General features: G+C 38.9%; 1 non-coding gene across 1 annotated transcript; it reads right to left on the reverse strand.

Annotated features, from left to right (window-relative positions):
* Window positions 1–15653: 15653 nt before the first annotated feature.
* LOC148561724 (small nucleolar RNA R71) lies at window positions 15654–15757 on the reverse strand. Its single transcript, XR_015886903.1, has one exon. It is a non-coding gene; the product is annotated as a small nucleolar RNA R71 (small nucleolar RNA).
* Between the last annotated feature and the right edge of the window lies 1 nt (window position 15758).

Consider the following 15758-nt stretch of genomic DNA (forward strand, 5'->3'; position numbering starts at 1 on the left):
GAGGCCACGTTAACCTAGTTAACGTGGACTCTAACGTGAGACCCAGGGGCACATTGGAACGTTAGTGACAATGTTGAGTGTCACTAACGTTCTCGAAGGTTGGCAAGGACCATGTTAGAAGCCACGTTAACCTAGTTAACGTGGGCTTTAACGTGAAACAAGAAGGGGCACACTGGAACGTTAGTGACAATGTTGAGTGTCACTAACGTTCTCGAAGGATTAACAAGGCAACGTTAAAAGCCAGGTTAACCTAGTTAACGTGGGTTTTAACGTAAGGCAAAGGGGTGCATTGGAACGTTAGTGACAATGTTAAGTGTCACTAACGTTCTCGAACTTATATTCTCACTAAATATTAACACCCCTAACGTCCTGAGCTGAAGTCTCTGCCCACTTAGCACTTTCTCTCTGCAAATAAAGCCAAGCCCAAATGAAGAAAAGAACTGCTTCAAACTCAAGATCCAAAGGCCCAAGACTTGAAGAGTAAACTAGAAGCTGAGAAGAGTAGTATATATAGGAGTAGCTTTGAATTGTAAAAAAGCTCTGGAGGCTGGGAAAAAGAGAACCAGTCTCTGTATTTTACTTTCTTTGCAAATTCTAGTTTTATGATGTATTCTCCATCTTTGTTTTCATTTTCAAGAGCTATGAACAACTAAACCCCTTTCGTTGGGTTAGGGAGCTCTGTTGTAATTGGATGGATCAATACTAATTTTCATTATTCTTCTTCTATCTTTCCTCTTGATTTTACTTGAAAGCTTTCGATCTTCATCCAATTGAGTAGTTATCTTGGAAGAGAAGCTATTCAAACTTGGATCTCTTTTGAACCTTGAAAGAGGAATGAAGAGATCAAGCTAGAAATGCTTTCTCATGCTGGACCAAATTGGGTTTGGATGGGTATGTGACTATAACCCTCTCAATACTTGATTTGGGAAATGCATGTGGTATAATCAGTGACCATACTTCATCTCTTCTCATGAGCAATTGACCAAGGAATTGTCTATTGATCAAGATTTGAGAGATTGAATTGCAAGAAATTGTAATTCAATCACTTAAGATTGCCAAGGAGATCAATGAGTGCATTGATTGAGGAAGAGATGAAAATGAACTTGATCCGGAGAATTGCAACATCTCCTAAGCCCAATGAACTCCCCATCTCTGATCTTACCCATTCTCTTTAATTTCTGCCATTTACTTTTATGAGCAAATCCCCCATTCCCATTTACAATTCTGCAATTTATTTTCAGTCATTTACTTCCAGTCCTTTAATTCTAGCATTTACTTTTCTGTTATTTACATTCCCGCCATTTTATTTTCTGCAACTCTCAACCCAAATCCTGGTTTCGCTAAACTAGAACATTCTTCTAATTAAAGTTGCTTGATCAATCAATCCCTGTGGGATTCGACCTCACTCTATTGTGAGTTTTTACTTGACGACAACTTCGGTACACTTGCCGAAGGGAGATTTGTTGAGAGACAAGTTTTCCGCGCATCATCGCGTCGTCCATGTGGCCGCGTCGCTTCTCGCTGGTCAACTCCTTAATTTCTTGTGTTCCTTCCGTTTTTGCAAGCTTCCTTTCCAATCTCCAACTCATTCATGCCCTATAAAGCCTGAAACACTTAACATACAGATCACGGAATCGAATGGGATAAAGGAGAAATAAAATACGTAATTAAAAAGTCTCTAGAAAGCAGTTTTCAATCATGCAATAATTTTAGGAAGGGAATGTAAATGCATGCTAATTTAATGAATAAGTGGGCAAAGATCATGATAAAACCACACAATTAAACACAAAATAAACCATAAAATAGTGGTTTATCAACCTCCCCACACTTAAACATTAGCATGTCCTCATGCTTTGTTGAAGGAGATGAAATAAATGAGTAAGAACATGTAAAACCTATGAAATGCAATGCAATCTATATATATGAATGCAACTATATGACTTTTGTCCACTTGATCAAAAGTAAATAAGATCTTCAAAACAATTACAAATCCAATTCCATTAACTCAATTCTTATACAGTAAGAACAGACAAAAATGCAAGAAGATAGCTCATGAAAGCAGGGAACATAGAAATTCAATCATGGAACCCTCACTGATAATGTATGTACACTCTAGTCTCTCTAGTGTATAGGGTCATCACTCTATCCTTCTCTAATCATGCTCTCTAATTTTTGTTCTTCTCTTAACCAATCAACAACATTTAATATACCAATGCAAATATCATGAGGTCTTTTCAGGGTTGTAACGGGGCCAAGGTAAGGGTAAGGATATATATGGCTAAGTAAGCTTATAAATTGAATCTTTAATTAACCCAAGCTTTAACATAACCTATATATATTCTATATAACTTCTAAAATTCACACCTAGCTACCCAGAAATCTCTTTCACATCCATACTCATGTATCAACCTTTTTATTTTGATTTTATCATACATGCATTGATCTTTTGAATTCTTAACTTGGCATTGGGGTAATTTTGTTCCCTTATATATATATTTTGCATAAACATAAAAATGAACATAGCTTATCAATGCACATAGAGTTTTAATTCTTAAAGTTTCACATGAGTAACTATCCAAATTTACAGTATATTATCATGACTCATTCCTTTATTATCCTTTGTTCCCACAATTTCCCATACTTAAATAACACTCACAATTCTATCTTAAGCTAACCAAAGATTCAATTTGGGATATTTAATTGTTTTTCCGCTTAAGACTAGTAATGTGGTAAAATATAGAATAAATGGGATTTAAAGACTCAAAGTGGCTAACAAAGGTAATTGAAAGGGTAAGCTTATTTTGGATAGTAAGCTAAACAAATAATGGCCTCAATCATATGCAAGCATGTAAATATAATAAACATTGGACATATAAGATGAAACAAAATATAGATTACAATCATAGAGAAGTAAACACACAAGAATAAAATAATTATGGTTAAATAATGTAACCATTCATAAAGGCTCAAATCTCACAGGTAGTGTGTTCTTTAGCTCAAAAATCATGTTCCAAATACAACTTCAAGCAAATTTAACATAAAAGTTTTAATTAAAATTAGTGAAATTTTGTTCCAAAGATAGAGTCTTAGAAGAAACTTATTGTCTTTTCAATCAAACAGAACATGCATGCAACTAATCTATTACTATGCAATTTATCCTATTCTACAAAAGAAAAACTAACTGAATATCCTAATTTATTGGTGTATAGGGAAGAGAAATTACCTCCGAAAGTCAGGTACTGACCGACCTCCCCACACTTAAGGCTTTGCACCGTCCTCGGTGCCATCTGTCAAGAACAAAGGTGGGCTGGTAGCAGTATCTCCACAGTTGGGACCATCATGGCTCCCTGTGCTGGTAAAGAAAGTGGAGTCCGGGGTGTCTGAGTCCTTGAAGTGTTCCTTGAGTAGCTCCTTGAGGTGTTTGAATCGGCGCTCGTTACGGTGCTCTCTCATCTTAGCTTTGTGTTCCTGCCAATCCAACCTTTCAAGTATCTGATAGAGCAGTTGGGCTGTTGTAGGTGCTTGTGGTGTTGAAGAAGGAATATCTTCAACTGGTTCAGTATGCTGGCTAATAGTGGCTGCTGGAAGTCTAAGGTACTTCCCATTGGGGACATACTGATCATCTCGCGAAAGCATGGCTTTGGTGTCCCCAGCTCTGTAGGAGACTCCGGCGGCTGAGACAAGATCTGAGACCAAGGCGGGAAAAGGTAGGTTGCCCGCAATTTGTACGTGTCCCATGGCATTCCGGATATGTCTTGGTAGATTCAGAGGTTGGTCTGTAAGGATGCATGATGCCAGGGCATCTTGGCCAGTTTTACTAAACTTTTCTTTACTGTTTTTAAGGTAGTTTCATGCATTTTCTTAGGAAATAAGCTAGTTTTGGGTAGATATTCACTTACATCTTGATTCAAGCATACATTGTGCATTTTACGTGATTTCATCAGGATTTTGCATGAATTATATGATAAATTGGATGATGCATGATCCATGATTAAGAGCAAGACTTTGATGCACTTTGTTTGATTGATTTCAGGCCAAAAGAAGAAGAGAAGAGCCACGTTAGTGGCTACGTTAGTTACACTAACGTAGGCACTAATGTGGAAGGAAGGAAAGCCCCAACGTTAGTGAGAAAAGTTAGTGGCATTAACTTTGAAGAAAGGAAATGGAGCCAACGTTAGTGACAATTAACATTATCACTAATGTTGGACCAAGCTCATAAGTGGGCACGTTAGTTGCCACGTTAACTTAGTTAACGTGGCCTCTAACGTTAAGAAAGGGGGAAAGCCAACGTTAGTGACATTCAACATTGTCACTAACGTTGGCCTAAGTTACAACAAAGCCACGTTAGCTCCCACGTTAACTTAGTTAACGTGGAGAAAGGTGGTGATCGACAACGTTAGTGACACCAAACATTCTCATTAACGTTGGAGTGAACTCACAAGCCCCCAATAAGCCACGTTAACTCCCACGTTAACTTAGTTAACGTGGTAGTTAACGTGGGCAAAAGTCCCACCTGGCAGCCTGACCATGCCTTCTTCAAACATGCATAACTTGAGCCACAAAGCTCCAAATGAAATGATTCCAGTGGCATTGGAAAGTAGGATTCCAGAGCTTTCCAAGCATATATAGAACTACATGGTTGACACTAAATTTGAGGGAGAAAACCTGCCCCGAAAGTGCAATGATGAACATGGTATCAGCCTGTATTTAGGCCAACTGACCTCTTCACCTTCCAAGAAGTATAACTCGAGTTGTATAGCTACAAATGATGCGCTTCGAAAAACATTGGAAAGTAGACATCCAGGGATTTCCAATGATATATAATAGTATGGGGTGGACACTAAGTTTGAGCTTCAGAAACGGGAAATCGCTAGCGTTATTGGCAATCAACATTTCCAGTAACGTTGGCATATATGCCAGTGATCATTTCCACTTCAAAGGAGCATAACTTGAGCTACAGAGGTCCAATTGAGGTGATTCCAGTTGCGTTAGAAAGGTGACATTTAGAGCTTTCCAATGATATATAATACTCTATAGTGGGCATGAAATTTGAGCACAAACAAGAGGCATCTTTTAAGCCCCAAAAATACCAACTGGGCAGCAAGTGCAACGTTAGCCACAATAACTTTAGCACTAACGCCACACTTGTAGCATTAGTGTGGCTAACTTTAGCACTAACTTTAGCACCTGGACCTCAACTTAACTCACTTCTCTCTCAAGTCCACTTCCAAGCTCAAGCAAGCAGGCCCACAATTGTCAACCAATCAAGGCCGCAAGAAGCATCTAGAATAGGAATTTTCATTTAATTGTAATTTGCTTTTAATTTCATTTTGTAATTTAGGAGAGCCTATATAAAAGGCCTTAGTCTTTACATTGAAAGAAGCCCGGAAAAAGGGAGAATTCTGAAAAGGGGGATTGAAGAGGGGTCTTCGGACTCCCTTCCCTCACACACTTTTCTTTTTCTTTCTTTGTACATTTCATTTATAAATTTTGAAGTTTTATTTCTAGTTTTAATCTTCATCTTTACTTTTCTGCACTTTCTTTCTTTTCTATTTTTGTAGAGCAATGATCAACTAACTCTTTACATTGGGTTAGAGAGCTCTATTGTGATTCAATGGATCAATTGTAGTTCTTATTCTTCTTCTTCTTTCTTTCCTCTTGATTTTACTAGAGAGCTTTCGATCTTCATCCAATTGGGTAGTTATCTTGGAAAAGAAACTATTCATACTTGGATCTCTTCTGAACCTTGAAAGAGGAATGAAGAGATCATGTGAGAAATGCTTTCTCATGCTGGACCAAATTGGGTGTGGATGGATATGTGACTATAATCCTTCCAACACTTGATTTGGGAAATGCATGTGGTATAATCAGTGACCATACTTCATCTCTTCTAATGAGCAATTGACGAAGGAATTGGCTATTGATCAAGATTTGAGAGATTGAATTACAAGAAATTGTAATTCAATCACTTAAGATTGCCAAGGAGATCAATGAGTGCATTGATTGAGGAAGAGATGAGAATGAACATGATCCAGAGGATTGCAATATCTCTTGATCCCAATGTTCATTTTATTTTTAGTTCTTACATTTACTTTTCTTGTCATTTTACTTTTTTGCACTTTATTGCTTTCTTTACTTCTCTGTCAATTTACATTTCCTTGTTACTTATCACTCCATTATGATTCGTCTAACTAGGATAATCAATTAACCATTGATTGCTTAATCCGTTAATCTCTGTGGGATTCGACCTCACTCTATTGTGAGTTTCACTTGACGACAATTCGGTACACTTGTCGAAGGGAAATTTGTTGAGTGACAAGTTTTCCGTGCATCAAGTTTATGGTGCCGTTGCCGGGGATTAATTGTGATTAACAAACTACCGGTTGATTGATTTACTAGATTAGACACTTTTCTTTTGTCTTTGTTTTCTTTTATTTCTTTATTTTCTTTTGCTAACTAACTGTTTGTGATATTGCCTCACTGAAAATTTCCTCATCTGTGACAATGGAGATTCCAATTTCTTTTGGTGATTATTGTTTGAGACAGAGCTTTCTGCAGGAAAGAAAGGAGCATCCATCATATTCTAGTCAATCAAATTTCATGGGAAACTCTCCACCACCACAGAATGATTCAGTTTACTATGCTCATGGTGGGTGGGAGTATCAAGAACATGAAATGGGGTACTTTCCAGAGCCACAAAATGATCCATATTTTGGTGAAATTGATCACTACTCAAGTTGTGGCTGGGAAGATCAAAATCAAGGAGATTTCACTCATTCATACCCCATTCATCAAGAGCCATCACCTCTCAATTATACAACCTCACCTCCAAGTTTCACATGCCTAAATCCTTCATCATTTGAGTATGCCTCAGCACAAAAGTCTATCCAAAATCCATACAATTCATTTCACCATCCACAAAACTCAATCCACTACCCACAAGAGTTATACCACTTTCAGAACACACAACCACAAAACAACCAATTCCATTCACAAACCAACCCCGCCCAACCATTACAACCTACCCAACCACCTTTAGATAGACTTGCTAGGATGGAACTCTTCATGGAAGAGCTCAAAAGAAGTAGAGAAGAAGAGAGACTCACTAGGATAGAACTCCTCCTTGAAGAAATAATGAAGACAAACAAAGAGGAGAAAATAGCAAGGGACCATGAAGAAAAATTGAGACAGAATGCACAACTCTATTCTAAAGAATAATGCATTGAAGAGCTGAGAGCACAAAGAGAGACCACTTCACTCTCTCCAGAAACAGAGGAGTTCATTCAAAGGTCAAGAACAATGGAGGAAGTCAATCAAGGGAGCCCACACTCCAATGAAACAGAGAGTTGCATAGAGGGTGAGTTCATTGAACCACCAATTCAAGAAGTTCTTGATGAAGAGGATGCTTCAACCATCATACAATACCCAAATCCTGAAATCAAGGTCGTAAAGGCAATCAACATGAACACTAACAAAAGGATGGTGACCAAGAAAAGAAGGACAATATTCATGAAGAAGAAAAGGTCAACTAAAAGCTATCCCACCCCTACCCCCAACAAGCAAGTTTACTCAAGCTAACAACAGAAGAAGGCTTGCTGGGGAGAGGCACTCAAAACAAGGGGCATTAACTTGCTCCTCTTTCCTCTTGAGGTCATTCCTCTTAACAAACTGGAAGAAGAGGAAGAAAGTTGTGAACAACATGTCAAGCTAATGACATTAAAAGAGCGCTTGTTGGGAGGCAACCCAACCGTAGGTAACATTTTCTTGCTTTGCTTAGTTTACTTTCAATAATTTGGCATATGATTGCACTTTAAGTTTGGTGTTGCCATGCAACAATTTGATTTCCAATCTTCACTGGGTACTTGCAACAGTCTAAATCGACAGTGGCACACTAAGTTTGGTGTTGCCACTTAACTTTCATGCAAAGTACCATGCCAACACCACTCATCAATGCAATCACATTGTCTCTGTTTTACTTCTTGTGCTTTTGTTGTGATCCATAATCTTGCTTGCTGAAACACATGCATACTCACACTTTATTTTAAGACATTCATGATCCATCATAAACCCCGTCACCACTGTTTTAATTGTTGCTTGAGTATAAGCAATCATTCTATGTCTGGTGTGGGAAGGGGAAGAATAGGAGGAAAAGGGCAACAACAATGAAGATAAAATACAAAGTGGTAAAGTTCCTTTCTCCTCTTACTTATTTCCAGAACTTTAATTTGCATGATTGTCTTCTATGTTCTTTGTATGCATGTGTGATTTCTCCCTGTGAATAAGCATGTCAATTCTGTCTTTTAAGCTTTTTGTTGATTAGAGCTGTGTTTGCTAGTCTGAATGTCATTACTGCATCATCTCCTTACTTACTTGTATGCTTGTCCTTTTGAATCAAATGAAAGGAGAATGAGTGTTTTTAAAAGACCAGAGTAGAGTTCATACTATGAAATGAGTTCATGAGTTTGTGGTGTGGTCATAAGTTAGCTAAGTTGGTTCAACCACAAGGGTGGGAAGACAACTATCTGTCATGAATACTATGCTGGAGACACACCCCATGAGACTAGCTAAATAAGAAGATCCTTATAAGAAAGAGGGAAAGAACAATGAAAGTGGAAGAATAAAAGAAAAAAAGTAAGCAATAAGGCTAGGCACCAATGGTTTTAATCTTGAAGCATGTGTCTGTGGTGCACCTGTGTGAGGGATCTACTTGGATGAATAAGCACTTTGGGGTGCTTCATCACTTGGTAACTTGGGTTAACTAACCCGGGATTATCAGCTGAAAGTCCACTATCAAGAGTAACCCTCACTACAGAGCATTTAGTAACCCAAAGAGGTGCTGGACACCAAGGTCTCAAGAAAAGAAAATAAATAAACTATATGCCTGTGGTGTGTATGTATGGGGGAGAGACTTGAGCAAGTAAGTCCTTAGGGGTGCTTCAACACCTAGCACCTTGAACCAACTGGTTCGGGAGTGTTGGCTGAAAGCTTATTTTAAAGAGTTGCCCCTTACAGAGCACTTAGCTTAAAGAACACAAATAAGCCCTAAAATGACAACAAAAGGATCAATGAATAAAAGTCTCATGGGATGCAATCACAGTGAGTATTCTAGGACATGATAAAGGTCTGAAAGCCAGTAAAGGAATGAACCTAAGTTGCTATGCATGAAACCACCATAAAACCAGGGACATGACTTCCACAAGAATGACTCATTTCTCTTGGAATTCATTCATCATTCTCTTGTTGCAGTACTTGCTTAGGGACAAGCAAGCTTTAAGTTTGGTGTTGTGATGCCAGGGCATCTTGGCCAGTTTTACTGACCTTTTCTTTACTGTTTTTAAGGTAGTTTCATGCACTTTCTTAGGAAATAAGCTAGTTTTGGGTAGACATTCACTTACATCTTAATTCAAGCATACATTGTGCATTTTACGTGATTTTATCAGGATTTTGCATGAATTATATGATAAATTGGATGATGCATGATCCATGATTAAGAGCAAGACTTTGATGCACTTTGTTTGATTGATTTCAGGCCAAAAGAAGAAGAGAAGAGCCATGTTAGTGGCTACGTTAGTTACACTAACGTAGGCACTAACGTGGAAGGAAGGAAAGCCCCAACGTTAGTGAGAAAAGTTAGTGGCATTAACTTTGAAGAAAGGAAATGGAGCCAACGTTAGTGACAATTAACATTATCACTAACGTTGGACCAAGCTCATAAGTGGGCACGTTAGTTACCATGTTAACTTAGTTAACGTGGCCTCTAACGTTAAGAAAGGGGGAAAGCCAACGTTAGTGACATTCAACATTGTCACTAACGTTGGCCTAAGTTACAACAAAGCCACGTTAGCTCCCACGTTAACTTAGTTAACGTGGAAGCTAACGTGGAGAAAGGTGGTGATCGACAACGTTAGTAACACCAAACATTCTCACTAACGTTGGAGTGAACTCACAAGCCCCCAATAAGCCACGTTAACTCCCACGTTAACTTAGTTAACGTGGTAGTTAACGTGGGCAAAAGTCCCACCTGGCAGCCTGACCATGCCTTCTTCAAACATGCATAACTTGAGCCACAAAGCTCCAAATGAAGTGATTCCAGTGGCATTGGAAAGTAGGATTCCAGAGCTTTCCAAACATATTTGGAACTACATGGTTGACACTAAATTTGAGAGAGAAAACCTGCCCCAAAAGTTCAATGATGAACATGGTATCAGCCTGTATTTAGGCCAACTGACCTCTTTACCTTCCAAGAAGTATAACTCGAGTTGATAGCTCCAAATGATGCGCTTCCAAAAGCATTGGGAAGTAGACATCCAGGGCTTTCCAACGATATATAATAGTATGGGGTGGACACTAAGTTTGAGCTTCAGAAACGGGAAATTGCTAGCATTATTGGCAATTAACATTTCCAGTAACGTTGGCATATATGCCAGCAACCATGTCCATTTCAAAGGAGCATAACTTGAGCTACAGAGGTCCAATTGAGGTGATTCCAGTTGCGTTAGAAAGGTAACATTCAGAGCTTTCCAAAGATATATAATATTCTATAGTAGGCATGAAATTTAAGTACAAACAAGAGGCATCTTTTAAGCCCCAAAAACACCAACTGGGCAGCAAGTGCAACGTTAGCCACAATAACTTTAGCACTAACGCCACACTTGTAGCATTAGTGTGGCTAACTTTAGCACTAACTTTAGCACCTGGACCTCAACTTATCTCACTTCTCTCTCAAGTCCACTTCCAAGTTCAAGCAAGCAGGCCCACAATTGTCAACCAATCAAGGCCACAAGAAGCATCTAGAATAGGAATTTTCATTTAATTGTAATTTGCTTTTAATTTTATTTTGTAATTTAGGAGAGCCTATATAAAAGGCCTTAGTCTTTACATTGAAGGAAGCCCGGAAAAAGGGAGAATTCTGAAAAGGGGGATTGAAGAGGGGTCTTCGGACTCCCTTCCCTCACACACTTTTCTTTTTCTTTCTTTGTACATTTCATTTATGAATTTTGAAGTTTTATTTCCAGTTTTAATCTTCATCTTTACTTTTCTGCACTTTTTTTCTTTTCTATTTTTGTAGAGCAATGATCAACTAACTCTTTACATTGGGTTAGAGAGCTCTATTGTGATTCAATGGATCAATTGTAGTTCTTATTCTTCTTCTTTTTTCTTTCCTCTTGATTTTACTAGAGAGCTTTCGATCTTCATCCAATTGGGTAGTTATCTTGGAAAAGAAACTATTCATACTTGGATCTCTTCTGAACCTTGAAAGAGGAATGAAGAGATCATGCTAGAAATGCTTTCTCATGCTGGACCAAATTGGGTGTGGATGGATATGTGACTATAATCCTTCCAACACTTGATTTGGGAAATGCATGTGGTATAATCAGTGACCATACTTCATCTCTTCTCATGAGCAATTGACGAAGGAATTAGCTATTGATCAAGATTTGAGATATTGAATTACAAGAAATTGTAATTCAATCACTTAAGATTGCCAAGGAGATCAATGAGTGCATTGATTGAGGAAGAGATGAGAATGAACATGATCCGGAGGATTGCAATATCTCTTGATCCCAATGTTCATTTTATTTTTAGTTCTTACATTTACTTTTCTTGTCATTTTACTTTTCTGCACTTTATTGCTTTCTTTACTTCTCTGTCAATTTACATTTCCTTGTTACTTATCACTCCATTATGATTCGTCTAACTAGGATAATCAATTAACCATTGATTGCTTAATCCGTTAATCTCTGTGGGATTCGACCTCACTCTATTGTGAGTTTTACTTGACGACAATTCGGTACACTTGTCGAAGGGAGATTTGTTGAGAGACAAGTTTTCCGTTCATCAATGCACCATAGTAGAATGGCCATGTCTGCAGTGAAGGAGGACTCGTGAGTGCTCAGAAAGACGTAATGGGACATGATCTTTGCCCAGACGTGAGCCTCCAAGGTAAGTGCTGAAACCGAAATTCTCTTAGGGCGAGTACGATGGTATCCGTAGATCCATCTGCTGCCCGGTAATGCGATAACTCTGAGAACAGCGTCCCAGTCAAATTGGTACATCTGGCGCTTGAGTGCGGCTTCTTGAAAGGCGTCCAATCCTTCTGGAATAGTGGGAAGACTTTGAGCTTTCTGAATGGCTTCTTCTGTAATGGGGACTTACTTCTGACGGACAAAGATAGACTGCAGGGTTGGCAGGTAGAAGTTAGAGTAGAACTCGACTACCCAAGAAAGATTGATCTGCCTCGGTTGTCTCTGTTGGAAGCCCCATTGTCTTCGTGCAATTTGCGGCTCAACAAAAGTAGCAATATGGGGCGGAAGGATAAAAAGGTGTTCGTTGTTGTAACTCCGTTCAGCTAGAATGGGGAACATCTGCTCACAGTAGTGATTGGAAAATCGCGCAGTGTCCTTTGCTGGGAAGGCTTTTTCTTTTCATCAACCTTTATAATCCTCTTAATCCTTTTGATGCCAGGGCATCTTGGCCAGTTTCACTGACCTTTTCTTTACTGTTTTTAGGATAGTTTCATACATTTCTTTAGGAAATAAGCTAGTTTTGGGTAAATATTCACTTATGCCTTGATTCAAGCATACATTGTGCATTTTACATAATTTCATGAGGATTTTGCATAAGTTTAGTGATAAATATTATGTTGCATTACTCATGACTTGGATTAGAGCTTTGATGCACTTTATTGCTTGATTTCAGGACCAAAAAAGAAGCAAGAAAAGGGGAGGTAACTTGCAAGATTAATGAGAAAAGTGATTGCCAATAACATTTTCAAAAAGCCATCAATGCCCGCGTTAGAGAGTCATGTTAACTAAGTTAACATGAACTCTAATGTGGAGAAGAGAAGTTGAGCCAACGTTAGTGACACTTAACATTGTCACTAACGTTGGCAATTACTCATAAGTGGCCACGTTAGAAGCCACGTTAACCTAGTTAACGTGGCCTCTAACGTTAAGGGGGGGGAAGAGAAGCCAACATTAGTGACACTCAACATTGTCACTAACGTTGGCCTATGGTGCAAAGTACCACGTTAACTCCCATGTTAACTTGGTTAACGTGGGAACTAACGTAAAGGATGAAGAGTTGTCGACAACGTTAGTGACACTCAACATTGTCACTAACGTTGAAGCAACCACACAACCCCCAAGAGTCACGTTAACCTCCACGTTAACTTGGTTAATGTGGAAGCTAACGATGAGGAATGAAGGATGAGCCAACGTTAGTGACACTCAACATTGTCACTAACGTTGGGATGGCTAAAGATGGCTACGTTAGAGGCCACGTTAACCTAGTTAACGTGGACTCTAACGTGAGACCCAGGGGCACATTGGAACGTTAATGACAATGTTGAGTGTCACTAACGTTCTCGAAGGTTGGCAAGGACCACGTTAGAAGCCACATTAACCTAGTTAACGTGGGCTTTAACGTGAAACAAGAAGGGGCACACTAGAACGTTAGTGACAATGTTGAGTGTCACTAACGTTCTTGAAGGATTAACAAGGCAACGTTAAAAGCCACGTTAACCTAGTTAACGTGGGTTTTAACGTAAGGCAAAGGGGTGCATTGGAACGTTAGTGACAATGTTAAGTGTCACTAACGTTCTCGAACTTATATTCTCACTAAATATTAACACCCCTAACGTCCTGAGCTGAAGTCTCTGCCCACTTAGCACTTTCTCTCTGCAAGTAAAGTCAAGCCCAAATGAAGAAAAGAACTGCTTCAAACTCAAAATCCAAAGGCCCAAGAATTGAAGAGTAAATTAGAAGCTGAGAAGAGTAGTATATATAGGAGTAGCTTTGAATTGTAAAGAAGCTCTGGAGGCTGGGAAAAAGAGAACTACTCTCTGTATTTTACTTTCTTTGCAAATTCTAGTTTTATGATGTATTCTCCATCTTTGTTTTCATTTTCAAGAGCTATGAACAACTAAACCCCTTTCATTGGGTTAGGGAGCTCTGTTGTAATTTGATGGATCAATACTAATTTTCATTATTCTTCTTCTATCTTTCCTCTTGATTTTACTTGAAAGCTTTCGATCTTTATCCAATTGAGTAGTTATCTTGGAAGAGAAGCTATTCAAACTTGGATCTCTTTTGAACCTTGAAAGAGGAATGAAGAGATCAAGCTAGAAATGCTTTCTCATGCTGGACCAAATTGGGTTTGGATGGGTATGTGACTATAACCCTCTCAATACTTGATTTGGGAAATGCATATGGTATAATCAGTGACCATACTTCATCTCTTCTCATGAGCAATTGACCAAGGAATTGGCTATTGATCAAGATTTGAGAGATTGAATTGCAAGAAATTGTAATTCAATCACTTAAGATTGCCAAGGAGATCAATGAGTGCATTGATTGACGAAGAGATGAAAATGAACTTGATCCGGAGAATTGCAACATCTCCTAAGCCCAATGAACTCCCCATCTCTGATCTTACCCATTCTCTTTAATTTCTGCCATTTACTTTTATGAGCAAATCCCCCATTCCCATTTACAATTCTGCAATTTATTTTTAGTCATTTACTTCCAGTCCTTTAATTCTAGCATTTACTTTTCTGTTATTTACATTCCCGTCATTTATTTTCAGCAACTCTCAACCCAAATCTTGGACTCGCTCAACTAGAACATTCTTCTAATTAAAGTTGCTTGATCAATCAATCCCTGTGGGATTCGACCTCACTCTATTGTGAGTTTTTACTTGACTACAACTTCGGTACACTTGCCGAAGGGAGATTTGTTGAGAGACAAGTTTTCCGTGCATCAAGTTTATGGCACCGTTGCCGGGGATTGATTGTGCATCAACAATGATTAGATTGGAAGATCACTAGATTGAGCATTTTATTTTGTGAATTTCATTTTCTGTTTGAGTGATTTACTTTTTGTTTTAGTTATACTTCTTCCCTTCAACCTCTACTCTTTTGTTTTGTCTTTGTTATTTTTAATTCTGTTTGCTAACCCACTAACTGTTTGATATATTGCATCACCCACAACTAATAGCAATTCTGACACAAATACTGTCTGCACCTATTTTCTCTGCTTGTACTTGTTGGTTGTATGACAGGGAGAAGAAGCGGGGCTTCAACTTCCTTTGATTCTGAACCGGAGAGAACCTTCCTTAGACTAAGGAGGGAGGCAAAAGAAAAACGAGTAGTTGGTGCTGAAAAAGAGGAGGAACAGTTTGAGGAATACTTTGAACCAAACATGGAAGAAAACATGGAAAATCATCATGAAGAAGAGACTCACAACCATGGCAGAGGAGGTGGAGCAAATCATGCTGGGGAGGATAGAAGAGTTTTGGGCTCTTACATTAATCCAAACCCAGGCAATTGTGGAAGTAGCATCCAAAAGCCAACAATCCATGCCAACAACTTTGAACTTAAACCACAGCTCATCACCCTTGTTCAGAACAACTGTTCGTTTGGAGGAGGTGTTCAAGAAGACCCCAATCAATATTTGACCACCTTCCTGAGAATATGTGACACAGTGAAATCTAATGGTGTTCATCCTGACGCCTATAGACTGCTCTTATTTCCCTTCTCACTCAGAGACAAGGCAGCCAAGTGGCTGGAATCCTTCCCAAGGGAGAGCTTGACAACTTGGGAGGATGTGGTGAACAAATTCTTAGCAAGATTCTACCCTCCTCAACGAATCAATAGGCTGAGAGCTGAGGTTCAAACCTTCAGGCAACAAGATGGTGAGACTCTATATGAAGCATGGGAGAGGTTCAAAGACTTAACAAGGAGGTGTCCACCTGACATG

Source organism: Arachis ipaensis, chromosome B6 (genome assembly GCF_059453495.1).
Source record: "Arachis ipaensis isolate K30076 ecotype BB chromosome B6, ASM5945349v1, whole genome shotgun sequence".
NCBI lineage: Eukaryota > Viridiplantae > Streptophyta > Magnoliopsida > Fabales > Fabaceae > Arachis > Arachis ipaensis.